The sequence below is a fragment of the Equus przewalskii genome, chromosome 3 (genome assembly GCF_037783145.1).
Source record: "Equus przewalskii isolate Varuska chromosome 3, EquPr2, whole genome shotgun sequence".
In the NCBI taxonomy this organism is placed as follows: domain Eukaryota; kingdom Metazoa; phylum Chordata; class Mammalia; order Perissodactyla; family Equidae; genus Equus; species Equus przewalskii.
In genome coordinates this window covers 70,740,273-70,763,493 of record NC_091833.1, presented here as the reverse complement: position 1 = coordinate 70,763,493, position 23,221 = coordinate 70,740,273, and the positions used below count along the sequence as shown (strand labels likewise).

Sequence of the window (23,221 nt, the reverse complement as noted above, 5' to 3'; positions counted from 1 at the left end):
GTGTCTGTCTGCAACAACGGACATAGATCTTCCGTGGTTCCAGATTCCATCATGTACCTGCCTCTTCTTTTTTTTTTTTTACCTTTAGCTTTATGTTTTATTCATGATTTCATCACAAATTCATGTTTGACTTGACTTTTTATCATTTTAATTAAATTCTTGCTTTGATTTTCCCTTCTTTGAATTAGTCATAGCTATTTTTTGTTTTCCAGTTCAAACTTTGATTTATGTTGTTGTATTATGTGCACATATTTACAACATTTCTAAACATAAGCCTTCTTATACACACATTCAAAATAGTTCTGAATAAAAAATCATAAGAATATTTTGAAATACTGTTTTTTGAAGGGGACAGTTGGACAATGTATAATGTTAGGCATATTGATGAAATAGTCAAATATCTGCTTATACCATCAAACATATTAATTTATGTGTACCTATTCTAAATATGCTGTACAAAAATATATTTACTCCAAGATATTTTTGTTTATTCTCTCAGTTCATGTAATGTTTTCAGTTAAAATTCCTAATATGTGTCGATAATATTATTGCTTTTTTCATTAGAGCTTCTTTCTATTTGAGAAATCTAATGACTTCTACAGTACCTCATCTTCATGTTAGTGTAATGGTTTAATATAGATTATTTTTTTTTTGACGATGAGAATTTAATCCCGTTCCACAAGTAGGTATTTGCATAAAATTTTGGCAGACATCTTTCCACTTGTTCTGCTGGTGTTTAACTGTACTTTAAGCATATTTTTATTGCTTTTAGTAATGATCTGTAATAAAATTCAACTCCTGCAATTTTATGTTCATATTATTATGAATAATTATTGCATTTGTGACATAATTGAGTGATTTCTTTTTATAAAATCAATTCCAACAGGTGTTCTGCATAAGCAGTCAATGCTAGAAATGACTGAGATCTGAAATGTGTATTGAACCTTCTGCAAAGAGAACTTGGTTGTTTAAAAGGAATTAATTTTGAGAGCAGTTTATATTATGAGAGATCTTGTAAGGATTCTTTTCTCAGGAATACTTTTTGAGATAATATCACATTATTTTTCAAGCATATGTCAGAAATAAACCTGCTCTTTGTCTACTATCTTGACAGGCAAATGATGCTCTAAATTGCATTTGATCCCACATAAAAACATTACACCAATTTATCAAAGTAAGAAAGGAGTAAACATTGCTTGATGTATTCACACACAAAAAATAATTATTCATTAATATAAGGCTAGTTTCTCTTATAATTTCTGTCAGGGAAAAGGAATGAGAAGAAATACATGATAACAAATTACATGATGGCAGCTATGTAATCAAGATATTGTTGTAATATATGATAGTTTTACAACAGATGCTATTCTGTTGCTATATTTCTCTGAGAGGATTTACTCAACAAACAATCCCCAAAAGGGATTCTATGTGTCATGTGACCAACTTTACTCTCCTAGTCATTATGATTGAATAAGCAAGTTCCATCGTCAATCAGATTCTATCTCTTAGGTGTTTGAAACTGGAAACTAGGAGATTGAGCCAGCTTATTGAGGAACAGAAAACAATCTGCCCTATGAATTGTATCTAACTCCTAACAAGACTGGTGGTAGTAGAGGCAGTTAAGATTCTGTGGATGGGGACTCTGGAAGTGTCTTGGTTTCTAAACTTGCTCCCTGGTTCAATGTTTCCTTAGATGTGAAGCATACCTTCTTATAATAAACTTGGGACAGCTTGAATGACTTTCTAATCATTGACCTTAACTTTTCCCTAAAAAAAATTAGAAGGTTAAAATAATTTACTGGGAAAAAATTTGTTCTTTGGCCACCTTTGCTTTATGAGATATACTGTTTCTTTTTTCTTCCATGAGTATAAATAATACATGTCCATCACCAAAAGTTTTACATACATTTTTACTTTAAAAAAAGTAATCTATAAGCCAACTACATATTAAAAATTGTGCTATAAAAAGGGAAATATTTTATTATTGAATAATTTTGTTCTCATTTCTTAAACTTTGGTCCTTTGATTTTCTTTCACATCTCTTTACTTATTCTGTATATCAAGCTAAACAAACACATGTTCTTTTCCTAATGTATTTCCCTTTTATGGCTGTTAATTTGACTGTATTTGCTTATTGTCTTATTGTATCTAGTTTCTTCGTGTCTTATTTTATTTTGTATATATTTGTACACACACACACACATATTCACCAATTCAATAAGCACCTGCCATGTCCAGATATAATTCTGATCTACATTGACCAGTATGGTGTCTACTAGGATATGAAGCTATTCAGGCACTTTGAATGTGCCCAGTGGGAACTGACATGTTCTTTAAGGGTAAAGCAAACACCAGATTTTTAAAACTTAGACTACATTTAGAAAAAATGTAAAACATTTTGTCAATATTTTTTAATTTAATTTTTGTTAATATTTTATATGGATTACACATTGAAATTATAATATTTTGGATATATTGAGTTAAGGAAAAGATCTCATTAAAATTAACTTTCTTTTTGGACGTTATTTAATGTGATTCCTTTAAAATGTGAAATTATATATTTGGCTCACACTTGTGATTCATGTTTTATTTCTATTGGCCAACACTATTCTACATAATAAAGTTGAAAAGTATGTTTGCTTTCAAGGGATATGTGGATCATATTCAACAATCATGCACGTAACAAAAATAAATCTTAATGAAAGCATTACCTATTATAGATTATAATATATTTCACAAAGAAAATTGAATTTATGTTGAAATTTAAAGACAATGTGAGTTTATGGTAAAAGCTAGGGAAAAATTTACGTCATAATGATGGCCAATTGATATTCTAAAAGACTGATATACAAAATGATATGAATAAGAGCAGGGGAGTAGAGGCATGTAACTAGATAAGTGAAATACCACATATGTATCTACTAGAGAATGGTCAATCTTTTAGACATTATGTTCAAAGAGGCATGATACGTATGGCCACAGATGTTAACTAGACTTATTATGGTTTTCATCTCACTACATATACAAATATTGGACCATTATGTTGTCCATCTACAACTAATATAACGTTGTATGTCAATTATACCTCAATAAAAAATGGTATAAACAAAAAGCCCTCTAGAAAACTGAAATAAAACTTCAAAATTCAAAAAGGCCATGATTTGTATATAAGTGCAATATGCATAAAAATTTACAACGGAATCACAGCAGATCCCTTTTACCGCACCTACGTTAGGGGGCAACGATCACATTCATTGTACAGGTTTTCATGTTCTATATACTACATGTCGCTGTATAAAAGACAGGTCGTGATTTAACCCATAGACCGTACCGTAAAGTCAAAGCTGAGGAAGCCAAGTGTTTTAGGACAGATTTCAATGGTAGTTCTCTTTTGTTCATTTGTTCAAATAAAAAGGATAACAAAAAAATGAGTCATGATAGTCCAGGGTGACTATCTCTATAGAGCCCTGAAAGAGATTTGTAAGAGTCCATATCTCTGACTTGGAATTGTATTTTGTTTTAAAATTTGCTCTAGTAAAAAAGTCCACTTTGGGGCCAGCCCCATGGCTCAGCGGTTAAGTGCGCATGTTCCGCCTTGGCAGCCCGGGGTTGGTTTGTTCAGATCTCGGGTGCGGACATGGCACCGCTTGGCAAGTTAGGCTGTGGTAGGCATCCCACATATAAAGTAGAGGAAGATGGGCATGCATGTTAGCTGAGGGCCAGTCTTCCTCAGCATAAAGAGGAAGATTGGCGGCAGATGTTAGCTCAGGGATAATCTTCCTCAAAAAAAAAAAAAAATCCAATTTACTTAAATCCTTGGAAAATGTACACAGTCCATTCCTCCTTTATAAATGTATATTTTTATTTGCCATTTCTCAATGTTATCAAGTTTCTTAAAACGGATTAAAGCTTGAGCATTCACTGTATATAACACATACATGAAGCATGGTAACTTGGGAATTCCATAATTTCCATCTGTTTTGATTTTTAAGAGCATTAAATTTTGAACTTAAATGGCCAAAGAAGAAGAAAATAACATTGCTAGCGATTTCATGGTCCTGTTTTACCTCATTATCTCTTGTTGAGTCTCCTACTGTTAATAAAATTGAAAAATCATGCTGAGTTGAATGTCCAATGGCCCGAATAAAATTGATTTTAACATTGTATATCCCTCATCTAAACTTAGTCATTGACAGTAATGGAAAAAAGTTGTCTTCAACATTTTCTTTATGTACTGCATGTGTCAGTGTTGCTTGTTTATGCTGTGTATTTACCTTGTCATGATGAACAAGACTGACAGAATTAGAGATCAGGGTCATCATTTAACAAACAAAGATTAAGACAATTCTTAATCCCTTCATTAAAATATTGATCAAAATGACACCTCAAATTTAAGAATAAAGTAAATTTTAGATTAGCTATGTATTTTAGATTCCAGAATTTTATTGTTTAAGTCTGAAGGAGGTGTGAAAATATAGCATATATGTTTATTAGAAATTCTCATCTTATTTCAAAAATACTTTATTAAGAATGGGAGACATCAGAGATGGCAGCATATTAAGCTAGAGAAAGTAATGTTAATTCTTATCTGTTCACTTCAAACATGTAGGAAAAATGTAGAAAAATATCTGTTTCTACCAAGTAAATAGAAAAAGATAGGGTCAAGTGAAAAACAGTAATAATGGGAGAAAATGGTCTTGCTTTATTTTGTACATTAGCAACAGTTTGAATGTAAGGTTTACCACAGCATTATTATATTTTGCCTTGAATAATTTTAGATGAATTTATTAAAATGCTACGACTTCCATTCCCAGATTCTGGGGTCAGGATTTTATTTTTAAATCAAAGTTCAAAAACCCTCTTCGCTTGATGCTAATAGGATAATACGTGTTTTCTTGACTCATTGCTTTAATTTAATTAAACCCTCCTGCTGTCTGGAAGCCATTGTTCAGGAATTCTGTTTTGTACTAGGAAAAGAAAAATTGCTGCAACGTTTTCAGTCCTTCAGAGGTTGGTCCACTGGGAAGGTGGATCCCAGGGTCCCAGAAGCTATTAAATGTAACAGCACTTGGCACAGATTCACCTTAGCACAATTGCTAGAAAATTAGTTCACATTAAGCTGCATTTAAGTAATTTAGTGTCGTAATATCCTTCTCTTAAAATGTCTCTTAAAAATATGCCTACTGTAAACATAATATTCACACATCCAACTGTCCCTGGGAGATCTTAGTTCTTCTCTGGGTTCCATGAGGGTAATCAAACTAGAAATGACAATTTAAAAACCACTAATCGTAACTGATTTTGTAGCTTGTTTTAATATTGTTGCTTGTTTTGCAATATTTACAGGGGAGTTGAGAAAAGCATAGGCCTAGGAGTCATTATTTATCTCTAAGCATGTTTGTTTTTACAGGTGTCTTCTGCTTATCAAAAGGACAATTATTTCTTAGAGGAGCCTCATTGATCTTCATAATGGAGCTAAGAATAATTAGTGTGGGCATCTGATGAGCAATTAGGGAAAAAATACTTTGAAAACTTAAAAATGCTGTACAAAATGTGGTTATTATTCAACTACATGAGCATAATATTATATGACTGTGGCTTGTTCCTTCATGCTATAACCCCATCCATCTCCACTGACTACTGGTGGAAAAAAAGACTGCTTTTTTTTTTACTTTATGAGAGATAAATATTATTACATTTTGAAAATTAAAATACTATTTCCCTTTTAATATTTAAAAAAAAAATTCCAGGGATCAGTTTCAGGTATAACCTTTCTCTTCAAGCTTAAGATAAACATGATTTATCCCAATCAGAATGTTTTCTTAGAAATATAGAGACATTTCCTGCTCTCATAAATGATATTAAGTCATGTTAAGTAATAAATGTTCATCAGTTCAGGTGTACAATTTCTTAATATTCCTCACTAGTCTGTGACCTGTTTCTACTCTTTCTGGGGAGAAGGGTGGAAATGATGTTACAGATACTGCTTCTCACATTTTCTCACATCCCTGCTCTCTGTTACTTATAAAGATATATATGCAAATGATGCAAAGGACTAATAGTGTCACAGATTTTATGAATTAATGGGACTATTGTCTTGTGCTACATTTTAATTTGTATTTCTATGACGGAGTGCTGACACAGAGAGGCCAATGTCATTGAAAGAAGAATGTATTACTTACATTTCCCAAAAGGAAGGCCATGCCATGTGGGGCCACATGGGAAACACTAGGTTTTGGTCAGGAGGTGGAAGACAGGAGTGAGGGGAAAGCCTGAGCCAGGGCTGGGACTGGGGTTTCCACAGGAAAGGGAAGGCAAGGCAAGGTAAAGGTTTTAGGATTGTCTACTTTGAACAATTCATGTGGGCTTTGGGTTATATGAATGGCCTTTAGTTTCCTCATACCTGCTCCTGAAATGGTTTAGGGCAGGAAAATATTGACTTGATGTGTGAGAATTAGATAAGAATGTGAGTAGGGTCACAGCCTTGGATCAGCGGATCTGCACAGGAAAGGGCCAGTTCCAGGTAAGCCCACTTATAGGAGAGAGATAAACACTTTGGCTGTTAGTTTGGTCCTGTGCTGAATGGATGCCAAATGACATAAGAATCTAAGGAAACACAGTTAGAACAAGAATAAATATGGCAATTATAAGTATGGCACAAGTGGCGGTGGGATATTTTTCTGAGGAAAGTTCTCCCTAGGCTCTTGTCTAGCCATTTCTTAAGACAACCATCCAGTCAATCAAGCAATAAAACAAAATAAAAGACTCAACACTGTGCTCACTGGCAGGACTTTGCAATTCAATTTAGTGTGTGGCCTAAGGAATGCATTGAATCAAACTATTTTCTTGAAGACTCTTTGCTTGGGAAATCTGACTGAATTTCAATCCAAGCTCTGGGAAAATCTATCCACATGTCTGGACAGTTTAGGGAATCTCTCATTCTCCTCTCTAAAACTGGTAATGGTAATAGTTAAACAACATAGTTATTGGAAGAATTAAATGTGATACATTTTCAACAAGGCCTACACTGATGCCTTGTTTGAAGTAGTCAGGTAAGAAACAGTTCCCTCCCTAAATAGAACTACCACAGCATGTGGCTACCGAGGGCACTGCTGTTCCCATATCCTAACTTTAGGCAGGTGTTCTATTGACTGGGTGGGCTTCTTTGTTTTGAGCTAGAAATTGAAAGTTGTTAAGAGACCTTTCTCTTACCTTGCAGTCTGTAAATTTAACCTCACCAGAGAAAGAAGTATAAATTATATTGAACTTCCAGCTTAACAAGTTAAAACAAATCAGTTTAACCTAAAACATCCTTAACTTTATAAAATTATGACATCAATATTTTCAAATTACTGAGAACGGAAGAAGACATTACCCAATCTGTTTATATGTAGATGTATAATATTCAAGTGTCAAACAAGATAAGAAAAAATATCCTGTGTTACAAGAGGAGACATAGCATTGTCAACAAATAAAGCTTATCATTTTCTTTCATTGCTGTTTAAGACAGGAAATTAAAAATTTGTCTCTTTTAACTCTAAAAAGAACATTATAATGAATTAGAAATTTATTAAATAATAATTAACATTTAGGTCCTTGATGTTATGAACTAACTGCTAAAGCTCAAAACAACTATAAATCTGCCACAATAGAACGTATAAATTTTAAATATACATGTTCATTTGAATTTCTCATTTTACTAAATAATGTAAGGGAAAGTGTCATGCAACTAGGATGATATCTGGATTACATTAGGCACTGGATTAATATATGATCTCAGTAGGCACTCGGAAATGATTTGAGACCACAGCCATGCATTGCATAATAATGTTTTAGACAACAACAGACCGCATATACGACAGTGGGCCCATATGGTCCCACCATATAGCCTAGGTGTGTAGTAGGCTATACCATCTAGGTTTGTGTGAGTACGCTCTATGACGTTTGCACAATGATGCAATTGTCTAATGATTCATTTCTCAAAATGTATCCCCATCATTAAGCGGTTCATATTTAAATTCATACACATATGTCGAATAATATTATGTTCAAGACATTGTACAAGATAATACGGAGTATGCGAAGAGGAAGAAGATAAATTACTTGTATCAAGGAGCATTCCAAGCAGAGCATATACAGAGAATGAGCAGCACTGGTCCTTTTTCAACTTTTTAACGAGTAAATAGACGTTCTTAGAGAACAAATATAAAAATAAATTGCAAGCAAACAAAGATGCACTAAAGAGGTCCCGAGGCTCTCTAAACAACAAGTGAACAATCTCCCTTGAATATAAGTGGCAAATGAAGAAGGGAAGCAGACTGAATAAAATATGCTTTATACCTAAATTTAAAATCTACTACTTAAAGGACAATAGGCCTGATCATTGTTGAAACTTTCCGCTAGGTGATGCATTTGGGTCTCTTTTAAGCAGGCATCCTATTTTTTTTTTTTTTTTACATCAAATATAGTTAGTATAGTCTGTGACATATGGATAGCTAATCGTACCAAATGGTGGTGATAAGCTTTACAGAATACAGTGTGACTAGTAAGCAGTTTTAGACTTATTTAGCATTTTGTTTCCTGGCTTATGAGTAGGGCAAGAAAGTTGCGCTTAATATTTTTAAAGAACAACCCCCGAAAAAGGTACAGAAGACTATTTCAATCTTTCTCAATTATTTATTTTTTCATAGCTACTGAGTTTTTGATACTTTCTTACTTCTGGACTATAAGAATAAAGATTTAGAGTCAACAGAAATGCCAGAAACTTATGACAGTGCAATTACCTATTATAGTACCATTAACTCACTTTCAATTTAAATATAATGCTTTAATATGAGATTTTGTCATCGTTCTTTACGTAGTAAAACACTATTATTTTAGCTACTTCTATCACTCAGTGATTTTTTTCATCTATATCAAAATGTCTCATATCACACTGTCAATATAAACAAATTTGCTAGTTTCTGGATTTCCTCAGTAAAGTGTGACAAAGAACAGAAACTCAGTTTCCAGTGATCAACCCCAAGGATGCTGAAATTTGTCTGGTGTTTGGGTATAGTTCAAGGAAAGGCAGAATCACAACACCTGTGCATTTGGAAATGTTTTGTTCTCAAACTTTATAATCATCTCTAAAGCAGGAAACAATCGCCCTCACTGAGGAGCTCATTGGCATTTAAAAACTTTTCATTCTGCCAACAGTACTCTTTTCAAAATTTACCTCACCCATAAAATGGAAATTCCCATCACAAAGCAACACTGAATGTGAGATTAGCTGTTCAGATTTACTTTTTAAGAAGAAATTATATGGAACTAACATAGAAAACTTTAAAACGAGTCTGTAAATATTGACATAATTTCTTAATATTCTCGATTGTGTATTTGTCCCTATCAATATAACCAAGTTTTGACTGGCTTGATTACAAGCATATATTGGATTACTTGCAAATTGGGATATTAATATTTTTTTATAGTTTGAAGGATGCAAAATTTTTAATGATTGTTTTGCCATATATTCCTAAATAATTTAAAATTTTGGAATATTCTTTAACTGTCAAATGTTCCTTATGTCAAGATGATTAAACGTCTTCATCATTTGATAAGTATTTCAATAACCTTCCAACAAGTTTTCAGTTATTTATTATATTAAATGTATCCAAATTTAATTGAAAATGGACAAATTGTAGCATTTTAAAAATGTTAACTTTTAAAAACTTTTTCAATTTGAATTCAGTGAAACTATCAATTAGGACTGGACATTTAAAAATATTTAGCTGATTTCAGTCATATGTTGTTGTTTTGATTTCCAAATAATTTTGGTTTTTAAATACAAATTTTAGCTTTTAACATCTTATCAAAGATAAGACTTGGCCATTCAGAACCTAGAATAAGAATTAAAACAATGAAAAACAGTTTTATGATATTTTTCTTCACTTCTTAAATGTCATTTTAATTTGACCATCGCAATTTATGTAAAAGAATATTTAAAATATTAATAATAATAATGAAGAGTAAATTTTCTACTTTATTTCTCAATTTATTTAGAACCCTGGAGGGAAAGATGGATAATATTTATTGGGTTCCTTACCAAATCTAAGATCTGGTTATAAATTTCCTGATGTAAAGTTATAGCTTCAGAATTGATCACTCTCATGAGATACAGACTGTTTGATTGACATAGCTCCTTGTTTTACTTATAGGGTTCTAAAATGAATATTTCCAAATCTGAATTCTTAATTCACTGCTGCTAAACCTATTTTTCTCCTAGTCTTCACCATCTCTTTAAAAATTACTACCTTTTACTACCATTTAATCAACCCTTGATTATTCCCATTTCCTTATTCCACATGAATGTCATCAGTAAATCTTTCCAAATTATAATCCATTTAATTCTATTGTGTTTTTTATTAATTTACAAACTAGTTTAAGACACAATCAGCTCTAGCTACCAATGGCAATAACCATGGATTCCTTTCCACCCTTGGTCATCCAAAATTTATTCCCTTCTTGATAATCAGAGTGGTCTTTTAAGTCTTACCAGATCATAAGGCTCATATGATTTCTCATTTACCAAATGAAATCTAAAACCCTTAATCTGGTCTAAAGTGACCTCCGTCATACAACTCTTCTTAAAATCTATTCTCATTTACTTTCAGCGCTTAGTGAGAATCAGTTGCAGGAAGTAAAGAGTGGAATCGAGAGATAGCTAGGTAAGTGATTATAAAAATTATTTCGAGAGATGCTGGTGACTTGGACAAAGGTGCTAGCAGTGAAGGGGGTGAAAAGTTGTTATGTTCTATTATGTTGTGAAAGAAGTGCCAACAAGATGCCCTGGTTGATTGGAACCAAGGTGAGAGATAATGAAAGGCATCAAGAGTGATTCACAACTTTTGTCCTGAAAAATTGGAAAAATGAGTTTTGCAATTTGATGATATGGGCAAAGCTGGAGGAGAACCCGAATTGGAGGTAATGTTGCAGAGTTTAGGCATTTCTTTTGTTTTCAAGGAGATTAGCCCTGAGCTAACTACTGCCAACCCTCCTCTTTTTTTGCTGAGGAAGGCTGGCCCTGAGCTAACATCCGTGCCCATCTTCGTCTACTTTATACTTGGGACGCCTACCACAGCATGGTGTGCGAAGCAGTGTCATGTCTGCAACTGGGATCCGAACCGGTGAACCCCGGGCCGCGGAGAAGAAGAACCTGCGAACTTAATTGCTGCACCACCGGGCCTGCCCCAGGCATTTCTTTTAAAGATTATTTTTGAGAAGCTAATAGAATGTCAAAATGTGGTTATCAAAGTTGCATTGTGATGTTTGTGCTTCTAGTTCAGAGATGTGTGCCTTAGATAAAAAACGGACAGTTGTCTACATAGGGATGGTATTTAAAACTTGGGATAGACCACCAAAAAAGTTAGTTGTTATGGGTTAAATATGTGCATTCCCCCAAAATTCACATGATAAAATCCTACCCCCTAATGTGATAGTATTAGGAGGGGTAGCCTTTGGAAGGTTTTTAGGTCACGGGAGCAGGGCCCTTATAAATAGGATTAATGCTCTTATAAAATGGACCCCAGAGAGCTTTCTCCCCTTTTTTCTGCTGTGTGAGGGTACACGGAGAAGTTGGCAGTCTGCACCTGGAAGAGGGCCCTTCCTAGAACCTGACCATGCTGGCATCATGATCTTGGATTTCCAGCCTCTAGAACTATGAGTAAATGAATTTCTGCTCATGGTATTTTGTAAATTCTCAGTCATTATATTTTTATTGTTTGAAATGTATGTATAATCTATAATAATTGTGTTATATATGAATATAATAAATATTTTATATATATTGTTGCTTTTTTTTTGGAGGAAGATTAGCCCTGAACTGACATCCATGCCCATCTTCCTCTACTTTATATGTGGGACCCCTGCCACAGCATGGCTTGATAAGTGGTGTGTAGTTCTGCGCCTGGGATCTGAACCAGCAAACCCCAGGTTGCCCAAGTAGAGTGCTCGAACCCAACCACTACACAACCTAAGCTAGCTCCTGTATTCTCTCTGTTTTTTTAATTTCCCATTTCCCCCTCTGGATATTTTCACTAATCTCTCCTCCAGTTTATTAGTCCTCATGTATATTGACTTAATTTATTGCTAAACTTCTTTATTGAGTTTTTTTCATTCATATTATGTTTAAGTTTTTAAATTTTCACTTGACTACTTTAGATTCAAATTCTTTAATAAAATTCTCCTTTTTTCCCTACTTCATCCATCTTCATCACTCTTTCGTTGTGTGTATCAATGTTTTGTTTCTTCAATCGTGGCCATTTGGTTCTATTTCTTGGCATGTCTTTTTTTGTTGTTGAATGACAAAAATCGTTCATGAAATATTGGAGAGGGTCTAGATACTATTTAATTATTCAGTGAGGGTTCCTACTTTATTTTACTAGGTATATATAGGAAGGTGATGACACTAATTAAATGGTGGAGTAAACCCACTGAGGATTGATTTCAGTTTTGATGTCATCATTTACCTCTTTCTCTTAGGGTATAAACTTTCAGGTGTTCCAACTGAGAGTGTTGGTTTTGCAACAGGATTCCTCGACTCTAACGTGTTCTAATTCTAAGCAAACAAAATTGTCAAAATTTCACTCTACTTTTTTGAGGTTTTCTGTTTAGCTTCTTATCTTCCTCCCACCATACAGCTGTACAATTAGACAAAAGTCTTGAAGGAAAATATAACAAAATTGAGTTTATTTCTTTATATTTCCCTTTCAACCACATGTTGGCCCCTCAAGTCTCTAACAGCTTGTTGCTCCAGACCTGCAAACTTGCCTAATGCTCTGTTGGTTTCTTAATTTCTTTGTAGCATTCCTCTCTTCAGGCAAAGCCTTCAGACTCTTCCTAGCATCCCAAATTGGCAAATGCATCTAGGTAATACGGCATCTGCAAAATTGGACTTCCTTCTTATTTTCCCCATTCTCCTGGATCCAAGTCCCTGGCATCCTGCTTGTCTTAGGGTCTAGTGACTTCAAACACTTCTCATTTGATTCTATCCTCATCTCTAGTCTCAGTGGACATTGCTTGTTAAGAATCAATTATATCCTGGCCATCAGTAAATCTATTAATACAAGAAATATGAAGACATTCTTCATAGCATTATTTCTTTCATTTTGCAAATTTATTTTAATATTTTCCTTTCTTAATTAAGTAAATGAGCTTTTCACCCCATTTCTGTCACAGAAAACCACGTTGACATTGTCAATTGTGGACTTTATTTCCCAGATCCTTGTAAAATTTCCATACACTTAAGCTGTAGTTGTTTTTTATGATATGCTAAAATATTGAACTTTATTTTTTGAGGAAGATAGCCCTGAGCTAACATCTGCCATCAATCTTCCCCTTTTTGCTGAGAAAGATTGGCCCTGAGCTGACATTTCCGCTCATCTTACTCTACTTTATATGTGGGACGCCTGCCATTGTGTGGCTTGGTGAGTGGTGTGTAGGTCTGTGACTGGGATCCGAATTGGTGAACCCTGGGCTGCCAAAGCTGAGTGCACAAACTTAACCACTGTGCCACCTGGCTGGCCCCTAATTTTTTTTTAAGCATTGGCTTGCGTGGCAATTACTGCCTTCTAAATAGTGTGTACTCAGTCACAAGCAATTTTCCAAGAATAGTACATGTATTAACTTTTAATTATTAACAATATCCATCTGAGGTAGTTGCTATTATTAATCCTCATTTTAAAGATGAGGAAAGAAGCACAAAAAGAGGATATAGATACTCAAGGTCACATAACTGCAAAGCAGTGGAGCATTGATTTGAGCCCAGTGTGATGAAGAAGTCAGTGTTCTGGGCCATTACATTAGTCTTCCTAAAATCAAGTGAAGAACACATCTTACTGTTGACTTTACTATGTAGCAATAAGATATTTTGATGTATGCCATTTCTATAGATTCGTAAAAATAATGTTGGAAACTTCATTGATTTCTTAAATCCCATCTGCCTCTGTTTGAATCACACCTCTGTCGGGAATAAATAGGAAAGTTTGGATAGTTACTTATTCTCTTTGTGCCTAAGTTTGCTCAGTTGTAAAATAGGGTAATATTAGTGAACATGAGAAATTTTATAAGATGCAATTAAGTTAATAATTAAGTGCTTAAAATAATGCCAACTTTTTGTAGACCTTATATAAGTGTTCGTTAAAAAAACAGTAGTTACCCACATATAGTCTTAGCTGGGCAAAAATAATCTAAAATTAATTTGAAGATATATTTCCCAATGTAGGATGAAAGGAGTAAAGATAATAATTATTTAGTTTTAACTTACCCACATAACATGCAGTTTTAGCAAAAAAAATTATTTGACTATATGATATTAATATTTGAGGAATTTAAGGAATATTGAAAAATGCTATAATATACAAAAGTATTTAGCATTAAATATATTATGTAGGGAAAAATAATCACATTTTAAAATCATTTACTCCTTAAAAACCGTTTCCTATTCATCAAATTGATTACTTGCTCTTTTTGCAGTGCATACTCATTTATATATTTCATAAATTTACTTTTTCCAAATTAGTTCGCTCCTAAATTTAAGTTGAATTCTCAAACTTTTTCTCTCCTCTGTCATATGATTTTGTTGATTTTAAGAGTTTTTTCTTTCATAATCTTCCTTGCGCTTTATTCTCTATTTTTCCTTGACTAATAAGAATTTATTTAAATATTATTTTTACTTTCCTCTGCAAACAGATAATTTTACTTTCTCCTTTCTGATTTAGATGACTTTTATTTCTTTTTCTCATCTAATTGCTTGGGCTAGGAATTCCAGTACTATGTCGAATAAAACTGGCAAGAGTGGGCACCTTTGTCTTGTTCCTGCTCTTAGAGTGAAAGATTTCAGTCTTTCACCACTGAGTGTGATGTTAGCTGTGGGCTTTTCATATATGGCCTTTATTGTGCTGAAGTACATTCCTTCTATATCTAGTTTGTTATCATGAAAGAGTGTTGAATTTTGTCAAATGTTTTTTCTACATCTATTGCTATTGAGATGACCATATCACCTTTATCTTTTAGTCTGTTAATGTGATGTATCATGTTAATTGATTTGCATACCTTGAACCATCCTTGCAGCCCAGGGATCAATCCCACTTGGTCATGATATATGATCCTTTTACTGTGTTGCTGAATTTGGTTTGCTAATGCTTTATTGAAGATTTTTGCATCTATGTTCACCGGGGATGTTGGCTTGTAGTTTTCTTTTCTTGTAGTGTCTTTCTCTGGCTTTGGTTTCAAGGTAATGCTGACCCCAAAATGTGAGTTTAGAAGTATTCTCTCTTTTTCAATTTTTTGGAAGAGTGGAGGAGGGATTGTGTTAATTCTTTTTTAAGTGATTTAGTAGAATTGATCAATAAAGTCATCTGCTTTTGGACTTTTCTTTTTGGGAAGTTTTTGATTACTGATTCAATATCTTTGTTCATTATTGATCAGTTTAAGTTTTCTATTTCTTCATGATTCAGTCTTGAAAGAGCATGCATTTCTAGGAATTTATCCATTTCTTGTAGGTAATCCAATTTGTTGGTGTATAATTGTTCATAGTAGTTTCTTATGATCCTTTTTATTTCTGTAGCATCAATTGTAGTGTCTCCTCTTCCAGTTATGATTTTATTTATTTGAGTCTTCTCTCTTTATTTCTAAATATAGCCAAGGGTTTGTCAATTGTGAGAAATTTAATCTTTCCAACAGTACTGAGATTTCTCAAAAAATTAAAAATAGAAATACCATATGACCCAACTATCCCACTACTGGGTATTTATCCAAAGAACTTGAAATCAACAATTCATAGAGACTTATGCAGCCCTATGTTCGCTGCAGCATTATTCACAACAGCCAAGACATGGAAACAACCCAAGTGTCTATAGACTGATGATTGGATAAACAAGATGTAGTATATATATACAATGAAATACTACTCAGCCTTAAAAGAAGACAAATAGTCCTATTCACAGCAACATTGATTGACCTTGAGGGTATTATGTTAAACAAAGTAAGCCAGACAGAGAAAGGCAAACACCATGTGATTTCACTCATATGTAGAAGATAAATACATGGACAAAGAGAACAGTTTAGTGGCTATCAGGGAGAAGGGAGTTAGATGGTGGGCACAAGGGGTAAAGGGGCATATTTATATGGTGACTGACAAATAATAATGTACAACTGAAATTTCACTATGTTATAAACTGCTATGACCTCAATAAAATTTTTTAAAAAATTGATCTTTCCAAAAAGCCAACTCTTAGTTTTGTTGATTTTTTTTTCTATTGTGTTTCTATTTTCTATTTCATCTATTTCTGATCTAATATTTGTTATTTCCTTCCTTCTGTGAACTTTGGGCTTAATTTCTTCTTCTTTTTCTAGTTCCTTGAGGTACAAATTTAGGCTTCTTGGAGGAAGGAGAAAATAGATGTGCTGTTCAATCGGTACTAATCAGTCATGAAAGATTAATAAGTTCTAGACATCTCCTGTACAACAGTGTGCCTAAAGTTAACAATACTGTGTGGTGCACTTAAAATTGTAAGAGTAGATCTCATGTTAAGTGTTCTTACCACAATAAAAAAAGAAAAAAAATAGTTAAAATGATGAATTTTATATATTTTACCACAATAAAACATAATGTTAAGCACCAAAACACCCTAAAACATTAGTTTTATTTTCCTTTATTCTTCTCTAATTTTCCAAAAGAGCATTGCTAAGAAATACCTTGCTCTTATTAGAAAGACCTCTCACCTTGGATCCTGCCATAAATTGTGCCTGTTTCCACAAATAGCTTATATTTGTTTTGTCTATTTAGTCAATATTTGAATACATATTTTGATGCTATAAACTGTAGATTAGACAAGATGTGTTTCAAAGATAACTCATTAAACCTAGTATTTTATTTTTTGATTTAAGAAAAATACATTGGGCGATAAGACAGATGTGCATTCAAATTGCAACTCCCCTGCACATTACCTTCACTTTTCTCTTATCATGAAATTGAACAAATTTTAACTTCTTCCTTTTTTAGTTTCCTGATGCAAAGAAATTATACAATATTCATCTTATACCAAAACTAACATAATATGAATTTTTAGGTAACAGTATAGATTACTAAAACTGAAGTAAATGTCAGTTTATCATGGTCTTAATTAATTTAATGAATAAATTTAGGGAAACTATATAAAGGAGATTATTCATCCTTACAAACTACTCCCTACTTAGAAGCACAACACTGTTTACATGAATTCAAAAAGATTTTTTTAGTATTTTAAAAATGCAATGCATATGAATATGTATGTATGTGTATATATATGCAGATTTGTGTGTGTTTATCATAAGTTATCAAAAATATTTTAACTTCTCCACCAGAGTACAGAGTTGGTAATCACTATCTTTTTTTTAAAGTCAATATATTGGTGAGTGATGGAATAATTGAATACAAATAAGTTTGAATAATTCCATGATGCAGGTTTCAAATTATGATAAAGAAAGGACTTCATCAGCCTACTAATATATTTTCTCTCTACAATTCATGTTACGTGTTCCAAAACATGTTGGAACTCCATGTGCAGATGCGTAGTAATGCTCTACCATCCGGGAGCTTCTGCAAACCCCACAAATCAGAAAAGTGGCCAAGTATATAAAACTGACTATGGAAGAGTGACATGGCTTCCCTTTACCTCATCTTGTCAGTTTCAAAGTGAGGATAATACTAGTAGCAACTTCATATTCATAAGCATAAAGTCATTGTTTTGGCTTTTCTGAGTATATATAGAGATATGTATATATATATCACACATTCATAAATGCTCAATACATAGCAATATGTTATATAATAACATAATAAGCCCTCAATAAGTGTTAACTACTACTATTATCTATTTTGGTTCTAGTTTCTTTGTGATTTAAAGAAACAAATAGGATGCAGGTGGGTGGTTGGTTATTTAATTGTGTCTGTGAGAGGCTAGTAGTGCTTAAATAAATAAACAATGTAAAATATGACAAATCTTATAAACATAAATAGTGATCCCATAACATATTATTGAAAAAAGTGTAATAGCAACAGTCTCCAAAATTCTAGGCATTGTAATTCAAGAATGTGGAACTGACCTGCAATAAATTGAAGAGTAAGAATTATTGGGACTCATAAAGTGTCTTTTTTTTTAAACTGAGCATGTCAGTTCTATGTGAGGTAAAGCGAATTGGGATATGCCTAATTTTGAGGAACAAGGATCACAGTCATGGATCAAGAAAGCAGAATTTAGTAAGTCTTGGGTTTCCCCAAGGGTCCTTGTGTCCAGAATGACCAATAAACTCGATGTGCAACAGAACTGTATAGAAATGACAGATATGAGACAGGATACATACAGTATCAGGGTAGCAAAGGTAAATTCCTGGCAAATCTACCTTTAGAAGCTTAAATTCCACCCACTTACAATCCTTTGCTTTGGTTCCCTAGTATTGTAGTAGCACAACACTGTACTGAAACTCCTTCTTAATATCAAGAACTGTAAATAATCTAGGATTTCACTCTACTTATGAGTTTATAAGCTAGTCTGTTATTGCTTCATGGATGCTAGCAGAAGACATAAGAAGCCTGAGTCAGAGACAAAAGACTTTGTTACTCATGGTAAAAGCCACAGCCAGAGCTTCGTATTTGTTTGTGTCAGTTCTGCTTTCCCTCAGTCCCCATACTGGTTAATCAAAAGGTCTGTGAAAGATGACTCTACATGCAGTGAGTTGAACTACAGGAAAGGAACACTCCTTGTGGGACTCCCTGATTTTACAGTGAGTAGAAACAAGCTTGCTTTCTGTCTAGGGGAAGACAAAAGCTCATCCCTCAAGGTTGTTTGTTACAGACATAGCACTGACAAATGGCCCAGTTAATGAGCAGAAGGATCTTGTATTCTTGGTAGACTCAGCAAGAACTTGCTGGGATTCTCAGAGCCCATGGTGGATTGCCTCTCCAGACACTTAACAGCTATTGATACAGCCTGTCAGGTACAGTGCCAACTCAAGCTAAGAGAAAGCCAAGATAGACCAAGAGACATGTGGACTGACAAAGATTAGGCTTGAATGGCCTTCAATTATGACTGAGAAGAACAAAAATGATTGTACTCTCAAGCTGTTTCACTATATGAATAATGAGGGAGACGATAGGTATAGCATCTTATTTAAAGAAATGCCCTTTGCTATCAACATACATTGGAAACCAAAGACAATTTACTATATTCAATGTTCTTTTAGTCTCCACATATAGAATCAACATTTTTAAAACATCATAAATCTTCCTCAAATGATCTTTATTACTTTGTTTCAAAAGTACTTTTGGAAAATTTTTGGAGTTATCTGAGAATTAACTTACACATAGCTGATCAAAACCTAAAACGTAATTTAGAAACACTTCAAAATGAAAAATAGTTTTTCATATTGGAACAGAATATCTAAAAACATTTAGTCCAAGGCATTTTTTTTCTAATACTATTCACTATTAAAAAATACCAGTCCATTATTTTCAAAGAAACATTGAAATCTCATGCAAATAAATTAGCATTCCATGGCCTGTATTCAATTGTTAGGATGAACTTCTAAGAAGCAGTTTCTAAGTGGACCAACTTAACCTCTCCATAGAAAAATATCAAGTACATCATAAATTTTTCAAACAAACAAAAATTGAGAAGCAGTAAGCTTTTCCTTACTATTCTCATGTAAAAGATGAACAGAATACATACAAAATTGAATGTAACTGTTATATACTTAAATAGAACAATTATATTGCTAATTTTTATGGTGAACTAAATATTTATAATAAGCTTTATTAAGAAACATTTAAATTATAATTTAGCATTTAATTTTTTTAGTTTGGATTTTAATTTTTTAATATTTATCCTTGTTTGATGAAACCCAGCAGATTAGCTAAATGTTTCTAACTTTATTACTAGCAAAACAATATGGTAGTATTTCAAAGAAATTTTCATGTAAGAAGAAAAGAAAATATTTTAATATAGTTTCATTCTTTTATTTTTCATTAATTGATAATAGAAAAGAAAATGATGGATTTTGCAACTTAGATGAACATAAATATCTAGACATGTTTTGAAAATAAAATTTTAAAGAGAAAGAAGAAAAAATTTTCCTTTGATAAAATCCGTAAGTAAAAGATAGAAGAGAATGCATTATTCATTGATTTTATTTGCGCTACAAAAATCAATATCAACTAAACGATTTGGGTTTGATGCTTCACATGATCCAAATACTCCATTACTTATCCATTACTTATACTCGTTATATTATTTTAAAATGATGACACTTGTAGAACATTTGCCTGAGCACCACTTTTCCCCTCTTATGGTAGTAAATAATTTCTCTATCTATTAGGAGATCCATTGTGTGTGAATCTATTGGAAATTTTGTCGACTAACCAGCTACAAATATCGTCACATAGCCTAGGTACAGTGTATTAGTTTTGTGTTGCTTATTTAAGCCACAGACTTACTGGCTTACAGCAACAGTGATTTGTCATCTTACAGTTCTGCAGGTCAAAATTCCAAAATGAGACTCACTGGGCTGAAATCAAAGAATTGGCAGGATTGGTCTAGGTCTCTGGTGGCCCTAGTGGAGAATCTGTTCTCTTGCCCTTTGCACCTTGTAGAGACCACTCACGGTCCTTGGCTCATGGTCCTTTCCTCCATCTTCAGAGGCAGCAAAAGCAGGTTGTCGTTTTCTTCTTTTTTAACAGCTTTATTTAAATGTGGTTCACATGCCATACAATTCATCCATTTAAAGTGTGCAGTTCACTGATTTTTAGAACATTCACAGATATCTGCACCATTGCCACAGTCAATTTCAGAACATTTTCATCAACTCAAAAGGAAATCCTGTATTCTTTAGCCATCACATCCCCTGTCTTTCTCCCCACCCCATCCCTAACTTCCCAGCCCAGACCAATCATATAACAATTTTACTATTTTAGATTGAGACATATACTCTTTTTTAAGCCAGAAAATGATGGACGATTTCTTTCAGATATTTGAGGTAGATTGCACAAGCAAATTTAAATGCAAAGCAGCTGGTAATCAAAGGAAAAATAATCTATGCTCTTTGTTAAAACATTCATTTAAGATTCATAGATTATGGAATCATGACCCATTCCATACAGAGTCAAAAATGATCATCAAGACAAAACTACTTTAAAATAAATCATCTAGTGGCAAATACAATTTGCGGAGGAAGCAAGAGACAAGGAGCAGTCAGAGTTGTTTAGTAGTATACGAAAGGTGTAGACGACTTAAAACTCCACACTCAGTATCACGTGCTTTGGAATCGCACACACGCCTCACTTCTTCGTTACTGCACCTGGCTTATTTGATAAAGCAGTTAAGGGAGTCCATCATTTACATTAGGCACTCTTTAAAAAATTTATTTTACACATCTGAAACCGAAATATAAAATTAAATTCTTTAAGCATGAGAGAACAATTTTTTTTTGGCATTTTATGTTAAATTGCATTGTAGTGTTTTAAAAATACAAATATGCTTTACGCAAAATGATTGCACATGGTTCTCAGTTTGGAGCTGGGAGGAAATGTGTCTGCTCAGTAGTGTTCTGCTTGTCATTTGTTGATAATTCAGGCATTTAATTCTAATTATCTCTGCATATTGGATTAAAGTATTTCTATTATTTTTAGGACTTCACGAAGCAATTAGCCAACATGCTGAACTTCATTACGAAATATGACTTATATTCAGTCAGAAGTACATGACCTTAAAGGTCTTTCTGTTAATCATGTGTATTTCTCTGCGTTTAAATTTGGGATGAGTGTCACGAATTTGTAAGAGGAATAATTGGCATTCAGCACTGTGACAGCATCGAATTGAATAAACTGCCCTATGCCAGTGACCTCATGATTAAAAATTTTAAGAACTGAGCTAACAATACACATATTTTGTGTGGTGTTGGGTAAGACACTAAACAAAAATCTAATAAAAACCTTGTTCTGTGAAGCCTATATAATTGAAAAAAAGAGAAGAAATCATTAAGTCAATATTTGGCCAAATATGAACCATTGTAAAAAGAAAAAAAAATAAACATATACTTGAAAACAAAACAGAAGTGTTGTTTTTTTTTTCTGTCATAAAAATCAGCTTAGCATTGCTTTAACTCTGTTAAGGGTTTGATTATTAGCAGCTTCTTCCAAAGCACAGACACGCAAGCCTTAGATTACACCCAAATCCCTTAGCCAAAAGAAGACCTTTTTTCTTGATGAATCAATCACTTGTTTACTTTTGTTGATAAATCAGTCTTTCTTGAGGTTTCCTCATACCGGATAATTTGATTTTTCCCTAACAAGCTGTGTCCTCTTTCCCCTTTGGTTTTTTGGGTCCTCTCTCCGTCTGGGATTTCTCCCCCATTTTCCTCCTTCTGAAAAATACTCACATACTTTCCCATTTAGGTTTTGCTGACTTTCACTCAGCAGTCGCTTCACATGAAACTTCTCTATTTAGCCAGAAGATTGGCCAAATGGCTTTATTAATGTGCTTCTAGGTGTTCTGTGATAGAATCATAACAACACTTCTCATCCAATACTGCATTTACCTGCAACCGTTACATCTTTCCCCATGCTTTTTGGAAGCAAGAACATACTTTATCAAGATGGAGGAATAGTTTGTTTGCAAATTAACTCTATAATTTAGAGTTACATTACTGGGGTCTACAAAATCATATGTCTCATTACTACAGTCTTATTATTTTATTTCTGATTTATCCCAATTAAACATATAGAAAACCCATGCAAAGAGAGAATAGGCAGGAAATTTTAGATTTCTATTTTTCCTTTATTTTCTAGCTATAAGAAATAGATAATTCAACATATGTGTATAGTTTTATATCATATCCACTGGCATTTCACTGGTGTGTTTGTGATCTAAACCCTTTTATTCTCTTGAAAGTAACTCACGAAGCATACTGAAAAATTTGATGTCAATATCAAACAAATTACTCCCATAACTGAAGTAGAATTACCTGGTATGTGGCCTCAGACCCTATTGTGAAAGACAAGCAACTCAGATAGAAATAATTAATTAACACATGGCTTCTATACAACTTGTCAGCTAACATTTGATACATGACAACAGCTTTGAACAGATAAATAGTTCAAGTAACTTTTAGCTTTAGAAATATGTATACTTGTATGTATCTTTGCATCTGT

General features: G+C 33.3%; 1 long non-coding RNA gene across 2 annotated transcripts in view; it reads left to right on the top strand.

The window, feature by feature from the left end:
* The window catches only part of LOC139082307 (uncharacterized), a 50,116-nt gene extending 38,018 nt beyond the window's left edge, over positions 1 to 12,098 (top strand). Inside the window, exons 5-6 of one of the 2 annotated variants that reach the window (XR_011538183.1) lie at positions 10,653 to 10,706; positions 11,056 to 12,098. This is a non-coding gene — a long non-coding RNA (uncharacterized lncRNA). Of the gene's footprint in view, positions 1 to 10,652 lie in introns of both variants that reach the window. The other variant, XR_011538182.1, reaches the window with a different exon arrangement.
* The last annotated feature ends 11,123 nt before the right edge of the window (positions 12,099 to 23,221 follow it).